This window comes from Leopardus geoffroyi, chromosome C2 (genome assembly GCF_018350155.1).
Source record: "Leopardus geoffroyi isolate Oge1 chromosome C2, O.geoffroyi_Oge1_pat1.0, whole genome shotgun sequence".
Lineage (NCBI taxonomy): Eukaryota > Metazoa > Chordata > Mammalia > Carnivora > Felidae > Leopardus > Leopardus geoffroyi.
In genome coordinates, this window is record NC_059333.1 from 144,780,270 (window position 1) to 144,794,716 (window position 14,447).

The following is a 14,447-nucleotide window of genomic DNA, read 5'->3' on the forward strand; positions in this document are numbered from 1 at the left end:
GATGCTTCCCTATTAAATCAGTATCTCTGAAGGTGAGGATGGAAAACATGGTGAAAAATATAAGATTAAGTTAAGCATACTCACAATAAAAAAATTCTCAGCGTTATAGGAAAGCAAAAAGTACATCCTACAATACCACTCCTTAACGCCTCCCTGAAACCCCATTCCATAGGGATTCCCATGAGCAGTTTCAGTGGGTGTCCTTCCACATAAGTGTTCTAACGCACATCCATCTCTAGTACCCACTCTCGCTCTCTCTCCATGTCTCTCTTGGGAGTATGGGATCAGGGAAAGGGCATTCCAGGCACATCGAAACAGAAAACAAAGCTTGAAGAGAGAAGAGAAAGCTTTCAGCATCTTGGACCTATTGCTAGTTGAATTAGCCGGAGTAACCACATGCTGGTGTGAAGGTAGCCACAGCAGATGAGTAGCACTGTGTACACAGGCTAAGGAACTTGTACCTGTAGGGGCCAAGTGAAGAGTTTTAGACCGTGGAGTCCCTTTTACATTTCAGAAAGATCACACCAGCAGCGACACAGACAATGGAGTGAGCAAGAGAGCACTGGAGACGGGGCTCCTTGTTAGGAGGCTGCTTGGGAAATCCAGTTGCAGGATTATGCGAACCTGAATATGGTGGTGCTATATGGAGAGAGCAGAATGGTTTCCAGCTGCATTAACATCAATGAATGGATTATTAGGATTTTGAGAATGGAAATAGGCATGCGACAGTAGGGGGGAGGTGGGGTCGACTTCAGGGTTCTTGTATTCACAGTGCTGTTCACCGAAGGTCAGAATAGGTGCAGATGAGAAGCGTGGGGCAGATACCAAGTTTGGGGCGAAACTGTGTGAGTTCAGCAAAGGTTCGAAACTCTTCGTGCTTTGACAGAGCCTGCCTTTCAGAACCACGCCATGAGCCAGAGTGACTATGACTACTCTCTCACTGCATCATGTTTACTTCTAAATGGTATCAAACAGTGGAAACCAAGGCTTCCTCGTTTTCTTCTAACAGAATTTACTCCATAGCCTTTCAGAAAAACTTTGCCTCTTTCTCTCGCCGCTATGATTTTATATTCACAGCCTACAAAATGTCTCAAGAAGTAATCGATCCCATTTTCCTGTTACTTCTTAGAATCAACAATAAAATGACTACAATTGTATTTGAAAGATTTTACCCACAATTCGAGTGTTTGATCTAAGCCCCCAGGTGGTAGACTAATTAGATCACTTGCAGCTAATTCCTGTTGGTGGAACAGCCAGTGCTCTTCCAAGTTAGAGTCCATGGGTAAGACACTGAAATTTCCAGACTGAATTCATCTCTGCCATGTTCTAAGCTGCAGAAGTCCGGAATTTCCACTGAAGTCTTTGTGCACTTGGGCAGTTCAAATTGGTCCTGAGGACAAACATTTGGGTTGGCTCTGTCTGCAGAGGAAACTTCAATCTCCTTCCAAGAAGAGGCTCGTAGGGAAAAGGCCTTTTCCAAGAAGAGGACAGAGGGGAGCCTCTGTCCATGTGAGAATATAGCCTTTCAAATTTCCAGATAGAATGTGCTCAGGAAAACGGATGAAGGAGCAGTCAACTAACATCTCTGTCCTCAAGGCTGAGAATCCTGCCTGGCTGGCTGGCAAACCCTACCTGCTGGTAAAGACCCCATGTTCAGGGCAGGCCGCTCAACATACACCAGGGCATAGCAGTGGGACTGTGGAAACACAATGCCTGCCTTCAGGTCCTGGTGCTGCCAACGACTCATTGGGAGACCGGAAGCAAGTTACTTAACTTCTCTGAGCCAGGGCTTTTTTCCATCTATAGAGTAGAAGTTGCTGTGAAAGGAAATGTATGAATAGACATAAAATGCATAGAGCAATCTTAACACACAGAAAACTATGCAAGTCATGACCATGATTGTTGTCTCAAAAGCATTTCTCTTCTGACTGCCTCTGCCTGGTTATCCTAGGCCTAAAGCCTAAAGCCTAAAGCCTAAATGTGCTTCTTTCAGCAGAACCTGAGGTAATACACCTGCTTCTGGGGGACTGGGGCCAAAGACTTCTCTGACTCTGCTGACTCCCAGGGCAGGCCTGGAGGTGGACAGTACCCTGCCTCTATAGCTAGGGCCTCCTGCTAGGCCCAGAGGAGGACATTATAAGGAAATTGTATCTGCTCATCAAGGGAGATTAAATTCTAAGCACACTAGTTATACCAAGTTTGATATGGGAGCTATAAAGCAATATGTTAGGACCTTCTGCCTGAGCCTTTGGGTTGGAATAAGACCTCCTCTTTGTCTAGTTTGAGGAGTGGCTGACTAATCCTCTTTGCAATGAATTGACCAGCTAGTCTGTAGCCTCCATGAACCTATGGAAGGGCTGGGTCCACCAGAAGCTGAGTCCCCACTTAGATCTACAGACTGTGGAAAGTTAAGCACCAAAGCCAACTCTGTTGCCCTATATTCTAGGAAGTCCTGGTCCATTTGCCTCATGCAGAAGCTGGATTTATGCAGGTATTTCCAGTGGTAAGAAGCTTAGCTCTATCTTTAGTGGAGACAGGCTACGTATTTTGACTTGTTGCCACCAGTGGGATAAAGAGAGGAGTGCACCCTTGCACTTGCAAAAGTCTGTAGTGTCTACAGCCTTGAATTTCCTGGCTCTGCAGTGGAGGGTGATGAGTCACAGATAGTTAATATGTCCACTAATAGACCTAAGCACTATCATAAACTATCTAGAGGCTTTGTGGAAAAAATTGGCAGTTAGCTCTTTTTGGAGGAAACTTTTATTCATGAAAACTGAAGTGAACTGTGTATTGCTTTTCATGGAACAAAACCATTCTATAACCTAATGCCTCTACCAAATAGCTGGCATTCCATAACTCCACCACTTATTGGGGTTAAGAATTGGTATAGTTCTGTTCCAGATACTTCCAGACCAGTAGAATTTGCATCTGTGGACATTCCAAGGGACACAGGTAAGATTTTGAAAATCCAAAATAGAAATACCCAAATCCTGCTCTATTATTTCTTCCTCTGTATGGTTCCAAGAAGAGGTCTAAACATAGTGCAATTAAAAAATTCTAAGTTCTCTTTTAGGTCTGAGCCAACTCTTGCTGTCACTTAGTAGAATTCTGAAAGAGTTGTTTAGTAAAGACAAATTTGACGTTAAGGTCCAAGTGGGATATTCTAGGTACGCAAATCTAAATATTAGGATTTTCCCACCCACTGAGTGGTTGCATGGTATAGGCATGCAGAGTAGTGAGCAGCAAATGAAAGGGTAGGGGAGAGAGGAGAAACTTGTTTCCAAGAAAAATTCTGAAAGAATGACTTGTTTTCTTTTAAATGCATATAGGAAAATACTATGAGAAAGGAGATATGCTCAGAACCAAACAAAATAAAACACAGTTTGCAAGCAGCCCAGAAGTTGCTGGGTTAAAAAATAAAACTTTTTAATCTTCAGCCTCTCCAACCAGAAAAAGATTCTCAAATTAAAATGTAGCCTGGGGACAGTGATCAAGTCCAGGGGTTGGTTGTTGAATCACAGCAAGAGAGACAAAGACCAAATCTAGGGGGCTTGCAGGAAAACATGGCCTCAGGGTAAGGACCCAATCAGGGGTGTGGCTAATAACATTACAAACTATTACAAAATGACTTTTAAACCTCCTGCAAAGCTTAAAGGTATAGTAGTGCAGCCACCTGACATGCCCAAAGTGCTAGTAATTAAATCTGGAGAGAAAAGCCTGTCTTGAAAATAACTGTGGTTTTGACACATAGAATGGACTAGAATCAAATACATAGAAAACCCACTAAGTTGTAGAAAAACTGACACCACCTTAAGTACTAATAGCCTGAACTAAACGAGACTGAAACTATATGAGAGGGGAAAAAAGACCCCTGAGCCCCCAGTTTTCTATGTAGGAAATAGGCTAGGAAAACTTAGCCACCCAAAAGAAGTAGAAGTTTCAGTGTCCTCTTCAGAAGCAAATGAGGAAGATGATGGAAAAGGAAGTCTCAGAGGACAGAGCTAGGAGCTGTAGAGAACAATGGACCAAAGATCTTCCTCCTACACTACCAGACTCCACCCCACCCCCAGCTCACCTTCCCTTCCCCTGGGAGCAGGACCAAGGTCTGATGAAGAAACATATCCTCCTCCTTTGGCAGGGAAACTTGGCTAATTTGCCTAGAAGGATTTCAGAATCACTAAGGAACAAGTTTCTTCATTTTGAATGAGGTGTTTACTGTGATTTTCCTGTCTCTGTTATACCAATGCATATTGTGTGGGTGTGGAAAGGGGATGGGGCCTGTGATTTGTCTTCTCAGTTTATAGGTCCAATTCATATCTGGACCAGATGTAAATCATGAAGTCCTAAATGTTGAGCCTGATACATGATAGGGTGAGACTTGTGGTGTCCTTTGATGGGGATGGGCTGTTTTCATATTGGAGAGATGCGAATAATGTAGCCAAGCAGGTGGACAGTCATTGATTGAGTTCCTGATCCAAGTTCTTTGTATCTCCCTGCATTGTATAATTATCATGGCTCTATCACAGACAGAGTGTACTAGTACCGGGCCTTGTGACTTTGCACTTGGCCTCCTGCTTTGATCAATGAAATAGAGCTGAAGTGATGGGGCCAATTCATAGTCAAGGCCTTAAGAGGCTTTTGGTGTTTCTTCTTTACCTCTTGTACCTCTGGCATTGTCTTGAAAAGAACATGCCGCGACAAGCCCTCTAATTCAGGGAGGATGAAAGTCCCGGGAGAAGACCCAGACCCAGAGACTTGCAGAATGAAGCAGAGCTGCCCCAGGTGATCTGCAGGTCCAGAATAGAATACAGTATTATTGTTTTTAGCTACTGAGTTTTGGGGTTGTTTGTTACACAGCATTTTTGTGGCAGTAGTCAACTGATACACTTGATTTCTTGGTTCCAGCAACAGTTTCACAGGTCGGGTGTGGTGGCAGCTTTCCAGCTGTGGCAGCTTTCCAGCTGTATCTGACCCATGGGTTGTTTTCTCCTTAGGGTGGAGCTTCTATCAAAATAGCCCTGTCTCCTGGGTTGGACCCAGCGTGCTAGCCCAACGCCTGCCCAGTGACCCTTCCAGCTTTTTTTTTTTGGATCAGGCCCAGATGGGCTCTTCAACTGATGGGGCTTAGCCCATTCCCTGCCCAGCCTCAGGTTGCTTTATCACGGAGGCAGCATATATAGAGATATTATAAGTTAATAGGATACCAGCACCACCAAAATATCACTAAGGGTTCATAAGAGTGGGTCACTTCTTTTTTAAGTATTTTTAGACTCTATAATAATTACAAAAGGTAGATAGGCCCATAATGGTGAAATATCTCATTTGGCCAAAAAAGAAAAAAAAAAAGTGTGCATATATTTCCATCCCCTTTCTGTTCCTCAAGTCTTCCAAGTCTTCCTTACCCTTTTGGTATTGTATCAAAGGGTTTTAAGTTGCTAAATCTAGTTTGGGGTTCAGATTTTACCAACTTGCCTAAGTCACATGACCAATAAATGGAAAGGCCAGAATTTGAGTACATTTCTGTTTGTTCAGATCCCATTCCCTTTATAACTGTCTATATTCTTTAATGATCTGGTTACTAGGTGGGTGGTGGAATGATCATCTAGTTTCCTCCTATGTAAAATGAGGATGGAACTATCTAAACAAAAGCATTGTTGTGAGGAATAAATGAGATTTTATGTGAAAATGCTCGTAAATCAACTTTATCTTCTATTTATTCTTTCTGAAGGAAACTGAGTATGTGCTTAAGTACACTGCAATTAATTATTACTGAGATAAAATGTAATTTATGCATTTGAAATGATCACTTGTCTTACTCTTGTATCTCTCCATCTACCGTCATCAATATCAGAATTTTTTTTTCTCTTTTTTAAAATTAAGTTTTGGAAACCATCACTGGCGGCATGTGACCCTCTCTCTGATGGGCGTGTTAACAGCAATGTCTGTCTTTTAAGGGACATCTATCTCACTGTTAAATTTAACTTTTTTAAATGTTTATTTATTTTTGAAGGAGAGAGAGAGACAGAGCATGAGCAGGGGAGGGGCAGAGAGTGAGGGAGACACAGAATCCGAAGCAGGCTCCAGGCTCTGAGCTGTCAGCACAGAGCCCGACACAGGGCTTGAACTCATGAACCTCAAGATCATGACCTGAGCTGAAGTCGGACCCTTAATCGACTGAGCCACCCAGGCGCCCCTCACTGTTGAATTTTAGCTATGGCTTTAAATCACCTTGTTTTCTTCATTCCATTAAAAAAGAAAAGGGGTGGGGGGAGTCTCAGTATTGATGAGTAGTGGCAGATTCTGTGGCATTTTAGATGCTTTCCAATAAACGTATGGATGCCTTTCACAGGGAGCACGGGTTGTATTTCAGCATGCCCTCCTCCAGCAAGTTGGAATTTAGGCCCTGGCTCCAAAGACCTTTTGAAAGCCAGAAAGCTCACCAAAATATATGGCCAGAATTAGTCTATTTTGGCAATGACACTTGCTTATTATGACATACAATTAAATTACATAGATTTAAAATTTTGTACAACAAGCCTCTTGCAGTTTGCAGAGGGAAAGGAGCAGGCAGAAGAGAAATATGAATATGGTCATGCTCCTCTCTTCTGGAGCTTACAATCTAGTGATGGAAGAATGTAAATAAATATAGGTGGTCCACAAAGCAGAAAATGCATTTGAAGATGGAATGTCTAAAAGCAGAAGGGAGTTCTCTTTCTAGATAGCTGAGAGTCAATAATTACAAAATCCTTTAATACGATTCCTTTAGTCTCAGGTGCCCCCTGCCAGAAGTGAGAAACCACCCTACGGAGTCTGACGTCTACAGACAGCTTTAGCCCTCAGCTGCCAACAGCTATTCATGGAGGGAGTTAAGCCAGAACTAGGGCTCCCCACTCAAGCCCTGCTTTGGTTCCTCTTGAATTGCGGAGAGGGCCAATGACAATGACACCTGATCTTTAAACCCCATAAGGTCTTGACCTAAGGGGACTCAGTGCTTTTACCAATACAATTGGATCAGACCCCAGGTCCTCTATGGGATCACCATCATTTATGCTCTCCACTTCCTGTTGAGTCTCCTGGCTGCAATCCATTGCCCCCTGTTCCTCCATGACCTCCATAACTTCCCCTGCTTCGGTGATGAAGCCAAAGTGTGGGAGGCACAGAAGGGGAGGTTGGCAAGGGACACTCCTCTTGGAGAGGAGTTCAAAATGCGCCAGCAAGCTCTTGGAGCCCTTTCACTGCAGAGGGGAGCAGCCTTGTGCTTCTTCAGGGTAGAGGACTGGCCACACAGCCTCCAACTACCGCCAACGGTCTTTCTTCCACCTCCCCCATGGACTCCTAATTTCATCTCTCAGCAGCAGCTGCTCTCAGGCAACACCAGAGCTGGAAACTACCTGATCTATGAAAGCCTGACTTCTTCCAAGCAAAGGAGGGTTAGGGTGTGGATGTACAGAGAAGTGTGAAAGTGCAGATTATTTGGAAATGGGGGTCCAACCTTACGAGGTTATGTGTTAGGTACTTACGTGTTAAGTACTGGAGTAGACCTGTGAAAGGAGAGGAGAGGAAGATTAATTCTGACTGCAGACACAGCTTCGTGGTGGCATTTTATTCATTCCTTCACTCAATACTATGGGCCAGGTTTCATGCGAAGCGCTAGTAATACAACAGTGAACAAGGCACACATGATCTCCAAACCTGTGGAGCTGATTCTGACTTTGAGCAGTTTGCTTTAGCCTCACTTTCTTCATCTGAGAATTGGGATGATGGTGATGATAATAATAGTAATAACACTCATCTCCTAGAGTTGTTGAACAGAATAAAATGAGTTAAGATGGGCAAGGTGCCTAGCAAAGTTCCTGGCACATTGCATGTTATGTAAGTATCACTACTATTTTTACAGTCTAGTTGGGGAGAGACCTGTGAAGCAAAGCCAGAATTGGAAGGTGGAAGAGTGGGCTGGCTGGAGACGATGAAAGTCACAGTCTGAACAAAGCACAAAGGTGGGAAAAGCAGGAACAGCAAATACCTAAGCCGAGTAACCAGAGTGCAGGGGGTGGAGGGTGTGATTCGAAGAATATTGGGAGTTAAGGCTGGACCAAGCAGGTTGGGCTTTGCTCAAGGAAAGCCTTGTATATCACACTAAATGGCAGCTCTTCATTCAGCAGGGGAGCCAGGTTAGTGCAATGATGAAGAGCGGTGACCACCACAATCTCCAAGATCAAACACCCAAGGGTGCTGGGCACCATGACCAGCTTGGAACCAGACCATTGTGCGATTTGCATGCACGGAGGGGCAGCAGGCAGACATTGCTATGCCAACCTGTGCCCCTGTGTCTGAGGAAATCTGTGCCCTGATGTTAGCTCGGATTGTCAGCTTCCACAGTGAGTGCCTTAGGGTTGCCAGCAGGCAGCCGGGGACCGGGAGGTTAGGTGTCTCTGCGAAGTCTTATTAAACTCTCAGCTGCCTGGGAATAATGCACCACAGAGTTTTAAATGGCAAAGGGTCTCTGGCTGTCAGCAAGGTTACAGGTAGATACTTTCATTTGTCCTCCATGAAAGCTTAATATCATTTTCTTCTGTTCAAGTCAGCTTATAGACCTCATTACTTCAAGTTCATCGGGCAGCTGAACAGACTTTTTGATTTTACTGTGCTTTCAGAATCATGTTGGAGAAGAGCTAATGCATTTTTAACCAACTTCAGCAAATTGAAGCTCTTTGGTGCTGTAGTGTACTAATACAATTGCTGCTAACTCTCTGAGAGCGGCATCTGGGTCCAGAAATTCCCGCTATTGCGGTTGTGAGCTCCAGGAGGTAGGGGCTACATGTCCTTCCACTTGTGACCCACCCAGACCATAGCATAGTGCCTCGCACATGTGAGAACAGCAGTTCTATTTTTAGATTGATGTTGAACTTTCTGCCGGTCTAGCCTGTTCAAAAATGTTTTCTAACAAGCTCTATACTCAAGCACCTTTGGACTGAATCTCAGGTGGTTGTTGCTTTTTGATTCCAGTTCCCCAAACCCTGACAAGCTCTAGCTCTATCTGTTATCTATCGCGACAGTGATGCAGGGTAGCAGGTGACCACAAAATGCCAATGGCAAACAACAAAGCACATCTCTTAGCTTGGGAGCCTGAAAAGTTCAGCCAATTTGGCTACTTTCAGGTGATCTCACTTGTCTGTGGGCAGCTGTGGGTCTACTCAGGTGTGGTTCTTCTGTGGCTTGTACTAGGTGGGCTCACTTACCTATCGAGGACCAGCTAACAGTCTTAGATGGGGAAATGGGGCAACTCAGCTCTGCTTTATGCACCACCTGTCATCTTGCAACACGCTAGCCCAGGCATGTTGTCCTGGAGATAGCAGAGGAACAAGAGTAAGAAAAAATTCCAATAAGAAAATCCAAATCACCTGCAATTCCACCAACTACAGATAAATCACTGGTGACATTTAAAAATTTCTTACAATCTTATTTCCAAATAAATATGTACTCTTAAATGCACATAAGGAGCAACAACCACATAGTTATTTCCATAGCCTTTTTCTCTTAACCATATATTGTGAATGTAGTCCCATGCCATGAGATATTGTTCTACAACATGATTTTTAAGGATTGCATTGTATTTTTATCCATACCACAAAATATTCTCTTAATGGATGTTTAATTTGTTTTCACATTTTCTTTTCTTTTTTTCTAATTAAAAAAATTTTTTAATGTTTATTATTTTGAGAGAGAGAGAAAATGAGCATGAGTGGGGGAGGTGCAGGGAGAGAGGGAGATGCAGAATCCGAAGCAGGCTCCAGGCTCTGAGAGTCAGCACAGAGCCCGACATGGGGCTCAAAGTCACAAACCTCAAGATCATGACTTGAGCCAAAGTCGGACGCTTAACTGACTGAGCCATCCAGGTGCCCCTCCAGATTTTTAACTATACAATTATAAACCACTCTGTCATGAACATCCTTATCATTTTATCTTTGTGTACCTTACTTTTCTTTCAACTCTTTTCTAGAAGAGGAATTAATAAGTCAGAGTGTCTACACAGTTGCAAGGCTTTTTGTGGCTATCATCTATTATCTTCCACCAGAGGTGTGTGTCTATTTCTCTGCTAGACTGGGGTTTGGTTTCTACTTGAATTTTATGTTACTTAAAACAGTGCGTTGGGTTAATCTCTGTCTTAAAGAACATCAACTAAATGACTATGAGATGGTAGGTTTTTGTTTTTTTTTTGTTTTTTTTTTCTAATTCCTTAGAGAAGGCTGAAGACTAGCATTAACATAGGCCATAGACTCAGGCTGAAAGGTGACTGAGATAAGAATAATAAACCAGGTAATGGGCAAATGTGAAAAGAAACAATGGTCACTTGATTTGGACATTAGATGTCCTTTTGGTCAATCATTGTGACAAATACTAGGGCAGAGTCATTGGTCTGGAAAACGTTTTGGTCGGCTGATAAAATTAAAAATCTAGGAAGTTACATTCCAATTTGGGAGGAGTAGGGAAATCGAGGTGCTTGAGAGAATAGACCAGTTTTCACTGAATACTTCTATTAAGGTAGTCACATGGCTTCTGCTGGTGTATTAAAATCACGATTGGTGAGTTTTTGATGTTAGATTACTTAGGTGATGATTCCTAAAATCCACCTTTCTTGTATTAAATTGAAATTGCTTGTAATGAGAACATGAAGACTTTTATTTTCCATCCACATATGTGCTTATTTTGTGTATCTGTACTTTTTATTTTTAGTGCCCAGAGAAAAACTGGTTTTGGATGATAATTCTTGCCCTGCAAAATGTATTTAAATTCATTCAAAATGATTATTGTTCCAAAATTATGACCTTCCACACAATGGACTATGAGTACTCCCTTCCCAGGGTCTGGGCTTTATTCATAATCTGTGGTCCTAGCACAGAAAAAAGGCCTTAATAAATATTGTTTATAAATGTTTAAACATCCTTGCCCAAATGAGGGTTAAATTTGCCATCCAACTTAGCCTTTCTAATTATTTAAGTCTAGATTCTCAAAATTAATTGAACCTTGAATGTTTTTACCATGTAGCACTTAATTACACATGGGCATGTATATGCCGTTATTTATTTCATGTGTGGTAGCCAGTCTCTAAGACGATTCTCACCTGGTGTTCACACTCTTGTTTGGCTCCTTCCACACTGAACAGGGTTCGCCTGTGTAACCATCAAAATATCTCAAACATGACAGACTCTGACCTCCAGGGCTGGGTCATAAAAGACATTGTGGGTTCCACTTTATTCTCTTTTTGGATCACTCATCCAGAAGTAGTCAACTGCACGTCATGAGGACACTCAATCAGCCTTAAAAGAGGTCCACGTGGTGGAACTGAAGCCTTCTGCCAACATCAGCACTAACTTGACAGCCACCTGACTAAGCTCTTCTGGAAGTGATGCTCCGGCACCAGTCAAGCCTTCAGATGACTACAGTCCAGGCCAGTATCTTGACTGCAACCCCATGAGACACTCTGAGCCAGAAACACCCAGCTAAGCACTCCTCAATTCCTGATGTACAGAAACTGTGTGTGATAATAAATGTTCATTGTTTGAAGTTACTAATGTTCTGGGGTAATTTGTTATACAGCAACGGATAACTAATATAATGTGTGACAGGCTTTTACCAACAAATAGATTATAAGCATCTTTAAAAAAAGAATCATATCTTTCATTTCTCATGGTGACCTGCATGATATTGAGATATTAGCCAAAATAAATGATGTTAATACTTCACAATTACCTTCTAGTCAAATCAACAAATATTTAATGCCTACCAGACACTCTTCTAGGAAAGCAGTAAACAAAAAAGAACTAAGTAAATGCTGGTGGATAAGACATATAATAATTGAAAATATAAATATGGACCAAGTCAGTGAAGATATGAAGCTCAGAACAACAATAAAAGATGGGCATGCTACTTTATATATTTGATATTGGGTGTCAGGAAGGCATGATGTCTGATATCAAATGTCATATCAAATGTCTGTCAAGACATTTGAGCAGACAACTGTGCATGTACCTGTGAAGGAGCATCCCAGGCAGAGGAAATGGCCAGTTCAAAGGCCATGAGACTGGAAGAATGTGGCACATTCAACAGGGCCAACACGGCTAAGGCTGAGACCGCCATTTGTTGCAGATTTCACTAGTTAGCTTGTATTTCTCGCCAGTCCAACTACACATTTAAATCTGTCTCAGGGGCTCGGACCCCACTTTCCCTTGGTTTTCTGAATTTGACCAGGGCACCAGATACTGGTGTAATTTAAACAGACCTTTTTATGTAAATGAATCATGATATAAACAGGAACACAGCTAATGAGTCAAAATAGGCTAATATTTGTAGCCGGAATGAAGAATTAGACAATTCACTGATTGCAATCTTCCTTTCATTACTTCTGCACTTGAAGCTTTCTGACTTCATTAAAGCCATTAGTGCCCACCAATAAATTACATAGCTTTGGTAGTAACACAAATATGTGTGAATGTTTCTGACATTGCAGGAAATAATCAGGCTCAATCAATATATGTTCATCAAGACATTAGGTCTCAAATCGATGAGTAATTAGCTCTTCCAACAGAAGAACAAATAAAACTCTGTTTCCTAAATGTTCTGTCATTCTCTGCTGCAAGTTTCACCTCCTTTCCCTCTCTTGCTGGAGGAAACACATGTCACAATGAATCGAATGATCACTGAATAATGAGTTCTGCTTTGATTACAGCATGTTCGTGATCATAAATAAATGAAATTGTGTTTGTATTTCATAGACATCTGAATTTTTTAATCTTGCATTTCACCTCAGATAAACAAGTTTATCTTTAATAGGTAAACACCCCTCTGAGAGGCATAATGCAGAACTTAAACTCACATTTAACATTTTAAATTATCACGTAAACAAGAGCTCCTGCACGTTCTCCTATGGCAGCAATTGCTGTTCTCTTGATACAAAGGTGACTGATTTTCTTTCTTGCTTGCTCTGTTTCATAAACATTATCTTGGCAAATTAATGAATTATTTTATTTGTGTTTTAATTCTGAAGAGATTTCATAGAGAGGGAGACATAGGGGAAGGCAGGGAGTAGGGTAGAGGGAAAGAATCAGAAAGGAAGCCAGAAAGAGACACAGAAATAGATGCAAAGACAGAAATACTGGAGGATGTGCACGTGTGTGTGTGTGTGTGTGTGTGTGTGTGTGCGCGCGCGTGCGCATGCAGGGGGAAGAGAATAGAGAGATTGCCACTGAGATATAACTAGAAAGGAGAAAGGACAACTATTTAAAGGCTAGGATTTGTTTGTGGGAAGGAATAACAGTATGTTATTTAAAGAAAAAAGATTAGTACTGAAAAAAAATTACTGTACGTGTTTTTCTTCTTAAATAAGAGGCTATTCAAATTACAAGGCAAAATATTACAAATAACCAAAAGGCAGTGCTCTTAATAAATACTTTACCCAGAAACCTACTGCTGTACATTTTTATCAAAGCAAATTAATTTAAAATACTTGAGGACCAGGCATATGTAGTATCATTTATAATGAATTTTTTTCTCAGTTCTAAATGTGTTTACTTTATCTCATAGGTTATGAAAGCGAGTTCTTTAAATCTCTACAGAATTTTTTTATTAGCCTAGTTGTGTATAGGCAAAGGAATTTTTAACAAAATCTCTCTGTGGGGTGCCTGGGTGGCTCGGTTAAAAGTCCAACTTTGGCTCACATCATGATCTCACGGTTCGTGGGTTCGAGCCCCACAATGGGCTCTGTGCTGACAGCTCAGAGCCTGGAGCCTGCTTCAGATTCTCTGTCTCCGTCTCTCTCTGCCCCTCCCCTGCTCACACTCTGTCTCTCTCTCAAAAATAAATAAACATTAAAAACAAATTTTTAAAAAATCTCTCTTTGGTGCATATTTAATTAATATGAAGTGTTTAAAATATAGAGACACTTGAATATGATAATGATTTACCAAAATCATTAACTTCAATGGAAAGCAAGCAAATGAATTTTAAAGGTAAAGAAAGTTCAATCTTTCTTTCAAATGATTTTTTTATGAACTGTAATACCAGTGACCTTATAAATTTGGCATAAATGTAAACATATGCTGAAATCTGTTTGTGTTAAATGCATAATCCTTAAAGACATTTGATTTAAGAACATTAAAACAATTTTTTTGGATTGACAGAAACTCAAGAATTTGGTTCTCTAAGTAGCAAGAACTTTAAATATTTATTCTCCAGAGAAATGGTTGTCTCTAAACAGCAATTTAAAGATAATTCAAAGCAGGGGCGCCAGAGTGGTTCAGTCAGTTGAGAGTCTGACTTCAGCTCAGGTCATGATCTCATGGTCCGTGGGTTCGAGCCCTGCCTTGGGCTCTGTGCTGACGGCTCAGAGCCTGGAGCCTGCTTCGGATTCTGTGTCTCCCTCTCTCTGTCTCTCTGCCCATCCCCTGCTC

General features: G+C 41.7%; 1 long non-coding RNA gene across 1 annotated transcript; it reads left to right on the top strand.

Annotated features, from left to right (window-relative positions):
- Nucleotides 1-9,828: 9,828 nt before the first annotated feature.
- Nucleotides 9,829-11,569, top strand: LOC123575730. Its single transcript, XR_006700959.1, has 2 exons — nucleotides 9,829-10,077; nucleotides 11,165-11,569. It is a non-coding gene; the product is annotated as an uncharacterized LOC123575730 (long non-coding RNA).
- Nucleotides 11,570-14,447: the final 2,878 nt, after the last annotated feature.